We start from the raw sequence: 15,265 nt of genomic DNA, 5'->3' as shown, positions 1-15,265 counted from the left end.
GTATCATGACAGGGCTCACCATAGCGAAGCAGATAAAAATATGTACGAACTAGCCAGAAAACATTATAGGTCTGAAATCGAGACCGCAAAATGCAAAGCCAATGACACAATCATACTCAATTCCACAAATAAATGCAAAGCAGCATGGAAAGTCATTAAAACTGAAATAAACTGCTAAAAGAAAGAAAATAGCACACAAATTCCTCCCCATATATTAAATGCACATTTTGCCAATCCTGCCTCTGACATTAAGCTAGAGGAAGATGTGAGAAATGCAGAAGCACTGCTACCTACAATACACAGAAGGTGAGTGATAAATTTGAATGGGCATTAGTAACACCTAGACTGGTCAATGAATCAATAGCCAATCTCAGTATCTCCAGAGCTGAAGATTACTATGGTTTATCTACTTATGTTATAAAAAAATATAAGAGAAGAAATAATAATCCCCCTTAACAAGGGTAATAAATAAGATATTAAATGGAGGTGTTTACCCAGATTGTTAAAAATTTCTCTGATCATGCCGGTGTATAAGAAAGGTGAAAAAGATTTACCTGACAATTACAGACCCCTCTTGCTAGTTCCCATACTTTCAAAAATAATAGAGTACTGTATCCATCAGCAAATGAGGCAGTATTTTGAATTGAACAAACTTCTATGTTCCACACAGTATGGGTTCAGAACTGGTCTCTCAACTGTGAAGGCAGCAAAGAGCATTGTCACTAAAGTATACAACTCCTTTGAGAATAAATCCATAATTAGCATGAGACTGTCGAACCTTATGAAAACATTTGATACTGTATCCCACAATAATATATAAGAAAGCTGCAGTATTACAGACTAGGGGAGAGTGCTCTCCAACTGTTACCATCTTACTTATGCAATAGAAAACAAACAGTGGCTATAAATGAAAAAAGATCCAGTTTCTTGCTGGTTACCAAAGGAGTACCACAGGGCTCCATACTTGAACCTTTTCTTTTTGTAGTCTACATAAATGATTTGCCTTCTTCATTACCATGTGACACAGCACTGTATGCAGACGATACAATGCTAATTATTGAGGGAAACAACTTGGATGAATTACAGAATAATGTAACAATAGCAATGGACAGATGCACTAGCTGGTTTCAGGAAAATTCGTTACAAGTAAATAATAAGACAGAAGACATTGTATTTAATTTGAAGGCCCCCAAACATGAAGACAAATCTGTAAAACTACTAAGGTTCCATATCGACCAGAAACTTAACTGGGAAACAGACACAGGCATGCTATGCAAGAAACTCTCATATGTAATCATCTTGTTACATAAACTGAGATGCTGTGTTAGTAGAACACTTCTACTATGTGCATACTTTGACATCTTCCACTCTCATCTCGCTTATGGGATTATACTATGGGGAAACTGCCCAATTTCAAATGGCAAAAAAAGCAATCAGGTGTCTTGTAGGACTACCACCCAGTGACTCATGCAGGCAGCATTTAAAAGAATTAAATATAAGGACAGTCCCTGGCTTGTGTATTTATAGTTGCCTGATATATGCCAAAGAAAATTTAAATAACTTTGACCTTAGGATGGCAATGCATTCACATAATACAAGAAATGGACATATAACTGACACCCTGTTTGCCAGACTATATAAGATTCACTGCAGTTGTAAGTATCTACCACACATATTTTTTAACAAATTACCCCAAAGTGCACATTCCATGTCATGGATAAATTTAAAGAAAAAGTAGCAAAATGGATAAAAAGTAAAGTATTTTATACAGTTCAAGAATTTCAAGAGAGTGCAATAAATGATATTGAATTTTGATGATACATTTTGTGAAATGAGTATATAATACAAAATTAGAAATATAATATTATGCACTCAATTTGTCTTGTCAAATATATGTATATATAGATGTATACAATGTATCAGTAAATTTAATTATATGACACTGATTGCATGTAAACTGTTTAAAGGTGAATAAATATGAATATGAACATGAAAACCCTTATTCTTGATGAGTCAGAGGGGATTTGAATACCACTTCTCCAAAAAAGTATCCATTGTTTTAAAGTTTCACATTGCTTGATTTTAAAGACAAAAGTCTGATATCATGTGCAGCTTAAATACATAAACCACAGTAAAATTCTTTTTTCTACATTATGAATTATCATTTGCTATGGCTGACTGACATTGAACAACTTCTAAATAGACAATGGTAATGTTTGCTGGTTACAACAGATTATACACATAAAATAATGAAATTCCTAAAAGTCAACATATTCATCCATATTCAGCAAATCATTGTGAAGTATGCAAGGGTACTTTCATTGTATCAAGTATTAGGTTGTATTCCTGTTTCTTTTGGGTGTGGACCACAGGAAGAGTGACAGTTTAAATGCCCTCTGTGTATGATGTAAGTACTAAAATCTCATTTATGCTGCTTTGATGTGACAGTAGTACATCAATAGATTCCTCTTATAATACTAGTTTTTAAAACTCTTTAAGTAGGCTTTAGTGGTATACTTGACATATTTAAGTATCTGCTAGTTCAGGTTTTTCAGTATGTCCCTGAGTATAAAGGGAGTCAAACAAACCTTTGTGACCATAACATATGTCTTTGAGTGGGGTCCATCTTGAGCAAAACACAATTTTGTTTTTTGTCCCAGACATGTTTCACTGCAGTTGCATTATCATCACTGGATTTTTATTATTATGGCTTCTTACCACATGGTGTGGTTTTCCTGCTGTATTACATTTTTACGGTAACTGTTTTTATTACTGTTTGTCACCTGCAAGGTTTCTTTCTTTGTCATCTTCTTCATTGTCAAGTTGTGTGTATTGATTTGTCACTGTCACTGTTTTTACCAACTGGCAAACAGTAATAGTGACAAGCCTTTGTGACCATAACATATGTTTTTAAGTGGTGTACACCTTTAGCAGAACACAGTTTTGATTTTTCTCCCAGACATGTTTCACTGCAGTTGCAGCATCATTAGTGGTTTTTACCTGCTGGTAAACAGTAAGAGTGATAGTGAGACTGACAAATCAATACATAGAACTTGACAATGAAGAAGATGACGAAAAAAGAAATTTTGCAGGTGAAAAACTGTAAAGAAAAACAGTCACTGTAAAAACGTAATACAGCAGGAAAACCACAGCATGTGGTACGAAGCCATAATATATAAAAAACATTTATTTTAAAGGCAATCCATCTGAACATAGCACATATCTATGCCCCACAAACTGCAAAGAAATAATGAATTTGATTAGCTATTTAAAATCCTCCAGTTGACAGGGCATGATGGCTTCAGTATTAATGTATTTGATAGTGTAAATTAAATGCTCCATACATCTCCCTGTAGCCATAAATAATATAACAGTATAAGGCACCTTTCCAGACAAACTAAAAATAGCCCAGGCAGTAAATTACATATCAATCTCAATACTTCCAGTCTGCTCCTAAATAACTGAAGTAGTCACATATAACAGAAACATAAATTTTCTCGATGAACGCAATTTAGAGTTTGAAAATCAAAATGTATCCCTAAAATATAAATTAATTAGCATAGCAACTGTTCTGTTAATTGAAGGGGTGGTAAGTGATACTGAGAACAAGGGATATGTTGCAGGTATATACCTAGACCTTGAGAAAACTTTTGACTGTGTGAACATTACTATCCTATATTAAATAAACTAGGAACATTGGTGTAAGATGCATTCCTTAACGCCCAACAAATTCTTACATGAGTAATCAAATATAATTTGTACTGCTTAAAACAAAATGGTGTTCAAAAATCTAACATTACTAATATAAAGTAAGATGTGCTAGAGGGTTCAGTATTATGTCACTCTTCTGTTTGATTTATGTGAATCTTGTTAAATATTGCTCTCTAAGCCACACAATAATTCTGTATACAGATGATATGCCCATAATGTGTAAAAAGGAATCATTTAATGAAGTACAGGCCCACTGCAATAATGTGTCAAATGAAATAGTGTGATACTTTAATAACAGCCACTTAAATATTGCCACTATTACAGTGTGTTTCACACAGTTCAGTGACTGCAGACTCAATGATGAAATTAAACTGTACACAGGTAGTGAAATGGCAAAAAAAAAAGAGTTTAGTGTGAAAGTCCTCGGTCTGACCACTCAAAATAATCTGAAATGTGACATACGTGTTGACTCTCCAGTGTGTAAGTTATGTAATAATATATTTTCAGTCAACATGGTGAGCAAGTTTTACAATGATAATGTTGTCCTAAAGACTGCATACCATACTACTTTCCTCATGCCTGAACTATGAAATATAAATTTGGGGTGCAATAACCACAGAAAATATAAACAAGCTATCGAGACTTGGAAAAAAGTGCCGTAAGAATAAACTGTGGAATTAAATATAAGGAATCATACCATGACCTATTCCCCCAACATTGGTGTGCTGACCATAGTAAACATGTATATTCTAAAAGCTATATTACTTGGTAGAATACCATTTCCTACCATATATTAAGATCTGAATCAGTACAGTATCAGAAATAAACAAAAAAAGTGACGTCAGCAGCCACAGAACATCACTCTATGAAAAGGGTCCACAATATGCAGGATTAAAATTTGTTAATTCGCTGCCCAGGATAGTTATGACTCTTCCCACAATAAAGCTTAAGTTTCAGCATAAGAAATTCCTTTTAGAAAACCCTTTTTACATATTAGAAAAATATCACTGCAACATGCAGAATAAAAAGTGTTTTGAAAAAAAAAAAATGTAAATAGCAGCAAACTATTTATTTGTAATCTTGCCATATGTTAATCAATGATGTATTCAGAATAAATTATTACTGTGTTGTGTTTCAAAGGTTGAAACTTTTGTTGTGTTTGCACACATGGAATGAACCATTAGATGTTGAATACAGTATTATTGTTACTACTACTACTACTACTACTACTACTACTACTACTACTACTACTAACATTTATGCTTATCTGTGATCATCTATGACAATGAGTCCAAACCCTAAACAATCTTGCATTCAGCTTCAACTTCTATCTCAGCGGATTTGATTTTTGTGTCTGCTGTGACATATACATTGACAAGCCAAAACATTATGGCCACTGCCCACCATGAGGTTGTATATCACCTGGTGGCAATGTGAGATGACAGGATAAGTAAAGCATGTAAGTGGATCAAAGACAGATGGGGAATAATTATAGTGATGACACAGGGCACAAATGGGGAAATCTACTGACACAAGTGACTTTGACGAAGGTGATATTACACAGAGTTTATAAACGAGTATCTCAAATGTTCACATGTTTCTGTAGTGAGCATCTATGGAAGGTAATAGAACAACAGTGAAACTACCACTGGGCAATAAATGGTTGGACACCCACACTCTTCACAGAATGTGGGATTTGGAAGTTTGTTTCATTTCAGGTTGCAAAAACAACTAGGATTATATGCGCCCATGTCAAACTGTAGAACATGAAGATGAAGAGAGGAATTAAAAATGACTACAGGCTAATCCCAATCAATGGAAGAGAAGACAGCTAAAACAGGGACATGGAGAAAGGCCTATAAAATACACCAGAGAGAAACTGAGGTCTTGAACTAAAAATTAAATTCCTTCACATACTGCTTCGATGCATAAAAAGTAAAGTGCAGTTGACAGGCCGCACATTGTTCACTAAAACGGCCAATAACTCAGACAGCAAACAAAAACGAGAATGCAAGGGATTTAAAAAAATGGCATTCCATCAGGAAATGTTGGACCATCAAAGGTTGAAAACAAAGTGGTGGGTGAGTACCACTTAACAAACAGCGATGGCTAAACAGACAGTGCTCAATATGAGATGTAGCTAAAATGATCTCATCATGGTGAGAGGGCCGACAGGTGGTCATCCAAGTCACTGTCAGAGGCTTGATAACCCAGAGCTTGTTCCCATGAAAGGAGGTCCAGTGGTGATGCCAAAGTGGCACTACCTGCTGGCAGACATGACACAGGGATCATTGGAGGGAATGTAAGAACTAGCAGACTGAGGTACAAGGACTGCAGCCTTGGCAGCAGTATCAGCGGCCTCATTTCCGATCAGACCGATGTGACCAGAAACCCCCATAACCATCACAGTGGCTCCATCAAGAGTACTGAAAAACTCAGTGCTAATGGTAAAGGCACACCCAACACCACAGTCAGTCCGTGAACCATCAGTGTACGCAAAAGTGCTATGCTAAGTTCCATGTAAAGGTTGTGAAACTAAAGGCAGTAGTGTGAGGTTGGAGTAGTGTCCTTAGAAAGCGAATGAAGGCCAAGGTGAACATGGTCCACCACACGAAGCCAAGGTAGTGAAGGGTTCACACCCATCGAGAAAGTGGCAGGTAGAGACATGCCCTATAATGGCGATCAAAGGAGTCCTCGAAGGGGGCGGCATAGGATTGATGGCCATGCATGACAGACAAATGGCATGCATATCTGCTGAGGAGAAAGTCACAGCAGTAGGAAGCGATAGTTCGTCAGCTTCTGCATACAGACTCTCAACTGGGCTAGTGAAAAAGGTGCCAGTGGCCAAATGGATGCGAAGACGCTGGATAGTATAAGACAGTGTAAGATGGATGAATGTGCAGATGCATTAAAAACATTTATAGGGACTGGTACAAATTGAGGGTGGTGGTTTGATCTGCTCCCAGGAAGTGCCACTGACAATACGTAGGACATTGATGGATGGCATACAGCAGGCCACCAGGAAAGACACATGGGAGGACCAAGAAAGTTTCCTATCCAGCATGAGCTACAGGAGTTTCATAGTTTCAACAAATGGAAGGACAACAGGCCCAAGATGTAAAGACAATGGAAGAAACCAACTGCGCCACAAAAATTCATTGAAACGGTTTTGTCAGTGAAAAAACTAAAGCCGCTGTCGATGCTCTATGAGTAAAGATGATCAAGACATCACTGAAAATGTCACTCAATAAGACAGGTCCATTGAGAAATGCAATAGATGGCAAAATTGTCAAAAAGGGAACTGGAGATGCCCGGCAGGAGACAGGCCATTACAGGGTTAATGGCAATAGCAAAGAGGACACTGCTCAGGGCAGAACCCTGAGGCACACCATTTTCCTGGATAGAGACATTGGACAAGGCAGAACCCATGTGAACCTTGAAAACTTGGTCCAAAAAACATGGCTACAGTCTGGGATTTCCACAGAAAACCATTCATGGCATGGGTGGACAAAGTGAGGAGATGGTCAACTGCAGAATGGTGTGCTCAAAATCCACACTGTGCAGTGGTTAGTAAATTGCGAGACTTGAGCCACCACACAAGCTGAGTATGAATCGTACATTCCATTACGTTGCAAATACAGCTGGTGGGAGAAATGTGGTAGTAGCTAGAAGGAAGGTGTTTGTCCTTAACAGGCTTAGGTATGGGTATGACAGTGGCTTCGTGTCAGCATCTGGGAAACATTTCCTCAGCCCAGATGCAGTTGTACTTATGAAACAGAAAGTGCTTGCCCATAGGAGAGAGGTGCTGCAACATCTGAATGTGAACATTGTCTGGTTCTGGGGCAGAGGATCAGGATGAAGTGAGAGCATGACCTAGCTCACTCATAGTAAACGCAGCATTGTAGCACTCAAGATTCTGACAAGAGAAAAGTATCGCCCCAGCCTCCTCCAGTCATTTCCAATGGAGGAAGGCACAGGGATAGTGGGAGGAGCTCGAAATCTCCACAAAATGGCGGCCCAAAGTGTTGGAGATAGCAGTAGGGTCCATGATGACAACATTTGCTACTGTCAGGCCAGAAATTGAGGAATGAATCTTGGTCCCAGAGAGCCATCAGAGGTTGGCCCACATGATCGAAGAGGGAGAAGAACTGTTCAAAGAACTAGTAAATGAAATCCAGCTAGCTTTTCTGCTATCCTGAATGTGATGACACTGTGCATGCAAATGTTTATAATGAAAGCAGTTTGCCATTGTAGGATGATAGTTAAAAACGTGGGGAGCATGTCTCCATATGCAAATTACATTGCGGCATGTCTTAGTCCACCAAGAGACTGCGACACGGCTTGGTAAAGAGGAAGTGCAAGATATGGAACATTCTGCGGCAGTCTGGATAATGTTTGTATGATACTCTGCCTGGTCATCACAATTGGAGAAATGTTTGTTGAAGGTCGGCAGGGAGGGGCAAAGCATCCAGTTGGCCTTAGGGCGCGAAATTTGAGGTCACTTGTCTGTGTGGCCCTGTCCTTCATGGAGCAAGATGTAACAAGAAGAGTACTGTAAGTGTCAGATTGTAGAACACAGGGTTTCTGAGTAGCCAACAACTTGTGAGCGAAAGGATATGGCACTTTTTCCTTCACCCACGTCTCCTGGACAGCCCACTCATTGAGATACATGGGAAAATCGTGAGAGGAGATGTCATGATCTTTACTGCAGTTGATGCAGAGAAGTACATTTGGATTTCTGCCTCAGTCAGACCATCAAGCAGCCTAATGTAAATAGCATTGTGGGAAGAATTTGGCATTTGATGGGTCTCGACATGAACAGTATTGCCATGGAGGAGCTAAGCAGCAAGCAGTTGTTTTGCTCGAGAATCTGTAGCCCCCAAAAGCAAAGTGCCATTGCATAAATGAGAGCAGGGTTTCACAGGGCCAGCAACTACATCAACACCATTCTGAATAATAAACGGATTTACCACAGCAAACAACTTACCGTCTTCAGAACATGAAACCATTAAGAACCATGGTGCAGCTGGGGGGGCTTTGAATCGTTAGACTCATTCCATTTACATTTTGTAGACATTGACTGTGAAGATGATTGGCTCATTGCAAGAACCCCCCCCCCCCCCCCCTCCATGACCCGAGAAAGGTGTATACCTGTCTTAGATAATTGATCACACCTCGTCTCCACAAACACCGTTATCCATGCAAACAGCAGTTCAAAATGTGTACCACTCCAAGGACGCAGGCTGGTGAGAGCAGTATTAAACTAAGAGAAACATTCTCCTGCACTTTCATGGGACCTGTGGTAGCAATAAAAAAACCACCTGCATCCACCCAGTGCTTGATGTCTTCCCCAACTGCAATGATATCTTTCAGCAGTATTATTATCAATGTGTCAGAGCCACAACCATGCTATAGTGGTTTGAGATGCACTATAATCAACTCACACTGATGTCTCAGTGAGCAAATTCTCCCGATTTAAATCTTATGGAACCCATCTGGGTCATTATCGGGTGTCATCACCGTGTTATTTATGCAAAATACACTCCTGGAAATTGAAATAAGAACACCGTGAATTCATTGTCCCAGGAAGGGGAAACTTTATTGACACATTCCTGGGGTCAGATACATCACATGATCACACTGACAGAACCACAGGCACATAGACACAGGCAACAGAGCATGCACAATGTCGGCACTAGTACAGTCTATATCTACCTTTCGCAGCAATGCAGGCTGCTATTCTCCCATGGAGACGTTCGTAGAGATGCTGGATGTAGTCCTGTGGAATGGCTTGCCATGCCATTTCCACCTGGCGCCTCAGTTGGACCAGCGTTCATGCTGGACGTGCAGACCGCGTGAGACGACGCTTCATCCAGCCCCAAACATGCTCAATGGGGGACAGATCCGGAGATCTTGCTGGCCAGGGTAGTTGACTTACGCCTTCTAGAGCATGTTGGGTGGCACGGGATACATGCGGACGTGCATTGTCCTGTTGGAACAGCAAGTTCCCTTGCCGGTCTACGAATGGTAGAACGAGGGGTTCGATGACGGTTTGGATGTACTGAGCACTATTCAGTGTCCCCTCGACGATCACCAGAGGTAGTAGGAGATCGCTCCCCACACCATGATGCCGGGTGTTGGCCCTGTTTGCCTCAGTCGTATGCAGTCCTGATTGTGGCGCTCACCTGCACGGCGCCAAACACGCATACGACCATCATTGGCACCAAGGCAGAAGCGACTCTCATCGCTGAAGACGACACGTCTCCATTCGTCCCTCCATTTATGCCTGTCGCGACACCACTGGAGGCGGGCTGCACGATGTTGGGGCGTGAGCAGAAGATGGCCTAACGGTGTGCGGGACTGTAGCCCAGCTTCATGGAGATGGTTGCGAATGGTCCTCGCTGATACCCCAGGAGCAACAGTGTCCCTACTTTGCTCTTTGCTGGGAAGTGGCGGTGCGGTCCCCTACAGCACTGCGTAGGATCCTACGGTCTTGGCGTGCATCCGTGCGTCGCTGTGGTCCGGTCCCAGATCGACGGGCATGTGCACCTTCCGCCGACCACTGGCGACAACATCAATGTACTGTGGAGATCTCACGCCCCACGTGTTGAGCAATTCGGCGGTACGTCCACCCGGCCTCCCGCATGCCCACTATACGTCCTCGCTCAAAGTCAGTCAACTGCACATACGGTTCACGTCCACGCTGTCGCAGCATGCTACCAGTGTTAAAGACTGCGATGGAGCTCCGTATGCCACGGCAAACTGGCTGACACTGACGGCGGCGGTGCACAAATGCTGCGCAGCTAGCGCCATTCGACGGCCAACACCGCGGTTCCTGGTGTGTCCACTGTGCCGTGCGTGTGATCATTGCTTGTACAGCCCTCTCGCAGTGTCCGGAGCAAGTATGGTGGGTCTGACACACCGGTGTCAATGTGTTCTTTTTTCCATTTCCAGGAGTGTATATAACCTGTGTAGACATCAAATGGCATATACCTCCACAAACCTACCACCAAACTGTCAGATCACTGACATGCAGGACCACTGACGTATTTCATTCCAAAGATGGACAAACAAACTATTATGCAGCTGGTTATAATGTTTTGATTCATCAGTGTACAAAACCTTAATTTCCCATGTACTTCTCCTTTAGATACACTCCTAGATTTCCTCTAGTTTGCTGCTGTCAATTTAGAGTTATAGCCATCTGCTGAACCTAGTGCTACACGAGATTAACTGCTTTTTGGAAATGCTTCAAACCCAGTAACTTTGTGGCAAATGTTGATCATTATGAATTTAATCCTCCTTTGGGGTGGAGGGAGTGGAGGCAGGCTAGGAGCATTTCTCCGAGTCTTCAGGCTCTTGTCAGCTACCATTATCTGGACTAGATGGAGACGTGTGGAATTTAAAAAAGCCCTTGTGTGCACTTTACACACAGTTACCTGGGTGAAGTGCACCCCTTGACCCACTTATGGGACAGAACAGGTCTCAAGCCCATGGTGCAAGTCTATGAAATATAGCCTATCCTGTCTATCATGCCTCCCCCAGGCATGCATAATGAGTGCACAGGCTGACCCTTTTCATACCTTGCTGCTATCTACCTAAAGAATTTGTGTGTTCTCCTATGATCTATCTGCTAACAGTTAACAGATCTCTATTCTTTTAGACTTGCTTTTCCATTACTCACGGGAAAGGAAAATCAAGATGGTTTCAGTTCTAAAACATTGTTAAACTTTTTTGACAAGTTAAAACTATGTCCATGACTGGCAGTTTTAATTACTCCCAAATGTTCATTATGGCAAATATGCCACTAAAAAGTAAAAATGTATTAACTCAGTTATCATTTTGTGTCACAATTGTCTATATTCCACAAAATAATTAGATTTAATTAAATCATCTGTATAAACATGTCTGGAGTATAGCAAATTACTGATTTTCCTAATTTGAGAAACAGAACATAATGTTATCTTATACATGTTGGCTCTTGTGAAGTCAGCTGCTGTCAAAGACTTAGCGAATAACACAATTGGCCACAATTGCTTTTAAAATGCTGTATTTCAATGCCATAACCACATTGGAACTGCTGTGCCCAACTTCAGATGGCTAACATTTCCAGTTCCATTTACTTATTTATTAATTTGTGTTGTGTTGATCCAGTATATATGACAATTACATGGATGTATAATGAGTCCTAATTACACATAACAACAGAACTTGCAGATTCCTTGATGTTCTGATAAGCAGCATGTCATCTGCTCCTGAAGATTTTTAAATATTCTGGTGCTGTGCAGGAGTAGCCAATGTGCTGCAAACCAAAACATCAATGAAATTGGAAATGTTAGCCATCTGAAGATAGGCATGGTAGCCTAAAACTGGTTGCAGGATTGAAAGAAAGTAATTTTAAAGCATTTGTGGCTAGTTGCAGTATTCAGCAGCAAACAGAACAAAATTAGTATTATGGATCTGAGAAGAAAACTTTTTGAAGGTAAAATATTTGCTATGCACATTATCTCCAGTTATATCTAGTGAGGACATTTTGTTCATAGGTGTATGATGCCAAACTAAAGATTAATATTTATTTATTTATTTATTTAGCCATCCATGGACATTTTAAAATGTATACATGTTGTCAGTTGTGTACATTCATATATTTATACAGTTTGTTGTTACAAGTATTTAAACAGTGTGACATATAAGTTATTTAAAATCATTTTTGCTCCTTATCAAAATATTGTGAAACAAAAGCTATTTACAATCATTTTGTACTAAGGAATTCACTTATAGTGTAAAAGCAGTGTTCCTCCAAAAACAATTTAAGATTTTTCGTAAAGCGGTACACATTATCTGCTTCTTTTATTTTCTGCAGCAGTTTATTATACAGTTTTACACCTTCATACAAGAAGCTATTTTGAGTCTTATGTTTATTCTTCCTGTCTAGGTGAAGACAGTGACTTGTTCTTGTACTATAGTTATGAAAACTGCTATTTGTGCTATAATTTTCTATATTTTCCTTTAAGTACTCTATGGTTTGGAACATAAATTCACAAGAAACAGTTAGAATTTCTAACATTTTGAAAAGTTCTCTGCAGTGGGCCTGCTAACTGCTTTTTGTTTTAATTCTCACTGATCGCTTTTGCATTTTAAATACTGTTTGTAAATTCTGAGCACTGTTTCCCCAGAAAATAATACCAAAACTGATTACTGAATGAACATAACTAATGTATACAGTTCTCAAACATTCACTACTGCATGCGAATACAAGGACTCTAGGTACATAACATGTTTTTTTCTTTTTTTTCTTTCTTTTTTCTTCGAGAGTTTCATAGCATGCTAATTCCACTTCATTTGGCTGTCAATGTGCAACCCTAAGAATTTTGTTGTGGGTACATCATCTATGGACATGTTATCTAGTTTTAAATTTAAGGGACTCTGTTTTCTGTTCATTCTAAAGCATATTGTATTTGTTTTCTTTACGTTGAGAGTTACTTTGTTTTCCTGAGACCATTTGTGAACATCCCTCAGCATTTCAGTAGAATTTTCCGCCATTTGTGCTGGTCTCTTACTGGTGATTACTATGTTGCTGTCATCCGCAAACAATACCTTCTCTCCATGGCTGATGTGCGGGAAACCATTTATATACACCAGAAATAATACAGGGTCTAGTACACTTCCTTGAGGGACCCCAATATTGCTATATTGTGGATCAGATATATGTTTCTCAATGTACTTTGATCCACTGGAGACATGTGTGATCTCTACTGACTGTACTCTGTTTTCAAGATATGAACAAAACCATTTGAGAACCACTCCCCTTACTCCTAGTGCCTCTAATCTATGCGACAGCTTCTGGTGGTCAACTGTATCAAATGCCTTAGACAGGTCTAGGAAAAGGCCAATTACATAGCTGTTCTCATCTAGTGCTTCTAAAACGGTTTTTGTAAATTGTCCTATTGCAGAATCTGTACCTCCACCAGGTCTGAAACCATGCTGGTCATTGCAGAGGAGGTTGAATTTACTTAGATAGCTCAAAAGCTTGTTTTTCACTATTGTTTCTATCACTTTGGAAAAGCATGACAATAGGGCTATTGTACTATAGTTCTCAACGTTTTCTACGTCACCTTTCTTGTGAACTGGTAAAATTTTGCCATGCTTCAGATAGTCAGGGAAGCAACCAGTTTTGAAGGATTCATTTATGATTTATGTTAGTGGAGCTTTGATACCGTTTATGCATTTTTTCAGCACACACGTTGGAATTTCATCTAAACCTGCCGAGTTTTTGTTCTTTAATTGCCTTACAACATTGCATACTTCCTCCTCAGTATTTGGAAGCAATACTATTGAGTTAGCTATATGCTTCTGTATTGTTTGATTAGCACCTTTTGGAAAATGTTTCTGTACGTTTGTTGCAATGCTGCTGAAGTAGGTATTCACATAATTTGCTAATTATTTCGGGTTACTTTCTAAGTTTTCATTGTTCCTGATTTGTGTGTTTGTACCTCTCTGCTTCACAGTTCCTGTTTCTTGTTTCACTACAGCCCATGTAACTTTACTTTTACTATTGGCTAAATTTATGAACCTATTGTTGGCTGATTTTTTTTTTCAGTATTGAGTACCTTCCTGTAGATCCTTTTGTTGTTTTTGTAGTAGTGCAAAAAAACTGGATCACTATTGTCCTTTTTAATGGAGTTTAGGTATTTACAAGTTTGAGCACTTTTTCTAATTCCTTTAGTAATCCATTTATTGTTGGTGGGTGTTCCAATGGGAATTAATGCTTTGGGGAATGTTTCTTCAAATTTTAATTTAAAATCAGACATAAAATTGGAGAACTTGCTATTCACTTTGGTTTCTATGTATACGCCTTCCCAACTTTCATGTGCTAACTTTAAGGAAAACTCTTGTGAAGCTGATGGATAGTAGACTCTTTTATATACATGCAGTTTTGATTCTTTTTTTTACACAAGCTTTTACATTTACAATCTGACATAGACGGTCAGACAGTACCAGATTTTTTACATGTACATCACAGTTTTCTCTGGCTGCATCTGTAGCTACATGGTCAGTGGTAGATGATGAATGTGTGGTCATTTTTGTTGCACAGTTGAGTACCCCAAATGAAAAATTACAGAAATAAGGAAAATAGTGGCTTAAAACTTTACTGACAAACACCAAAAATTGCTATTCATGAGACTGGTAATGCTTTTATCACAGTGAATGAATCTCTCAATGTATCTGTAGATATTGCAATAAATATTGGGTAGTGCAAACAAGTCCAGACCGCCACTACCATAATAGCATGACAAAATATTATGTAACACAGTGCAATTAAACAAAGCTCTGACGGAAAAATAAACGACCACCACATGAAAGGCCTAAAAACAACAAGAAATTTCTTCTTAAAATTTGTTTCTGAATTGTTACAGACTATGTAATGCACTTAACATACAGACATGACATACCCATTGTTTGCTCTGAGTATCTGAATTCTTTCTCGAACACATCTGGGATGCTGAATATTCATCATACTTTGTTAGTTTGGTAGTGTATGTTTACACATTTC

At 39.3% G+C, this 15,265-nt stretch overlaps 1 protein-coding gene across 2 annotated transcripts in view; it reads right to left on the bottom strand.

Annotated features, from left to right (window-relative positions):
* Positions 1-15,265, bottom strand: part of LOC126354710 (rap guanine nucleotide exchange factor 4) — a 1,235,035-nt gene that overhangs the window by 29,335 nt on the left and 1,190,435 nt on the right. The window lies entirely within an intron of this gene.

Source organism: Schistocerca gregaria, chromosome 3 (genome assembly GCF_023897955.1).
Source record: "Schistocerca gregaria isolate iqSchGreg1 chromosome 3, iqSchGreg1.2, whole genome shotgun sequence".
In the NCBI taxonomy this organism is placed as follows: domain Eukaryota; kingdom Metazoa; phylum Arthropoda; class Insecta; order Orthoptera; family Acrididae; genus Schistocerca; species Schistocerca gregaria.
The sequence above is the reverse complement of the archived record's forward strand: the minus strand, read 5'-3'. Positions and strand labels throughout refer to the sequence as shown.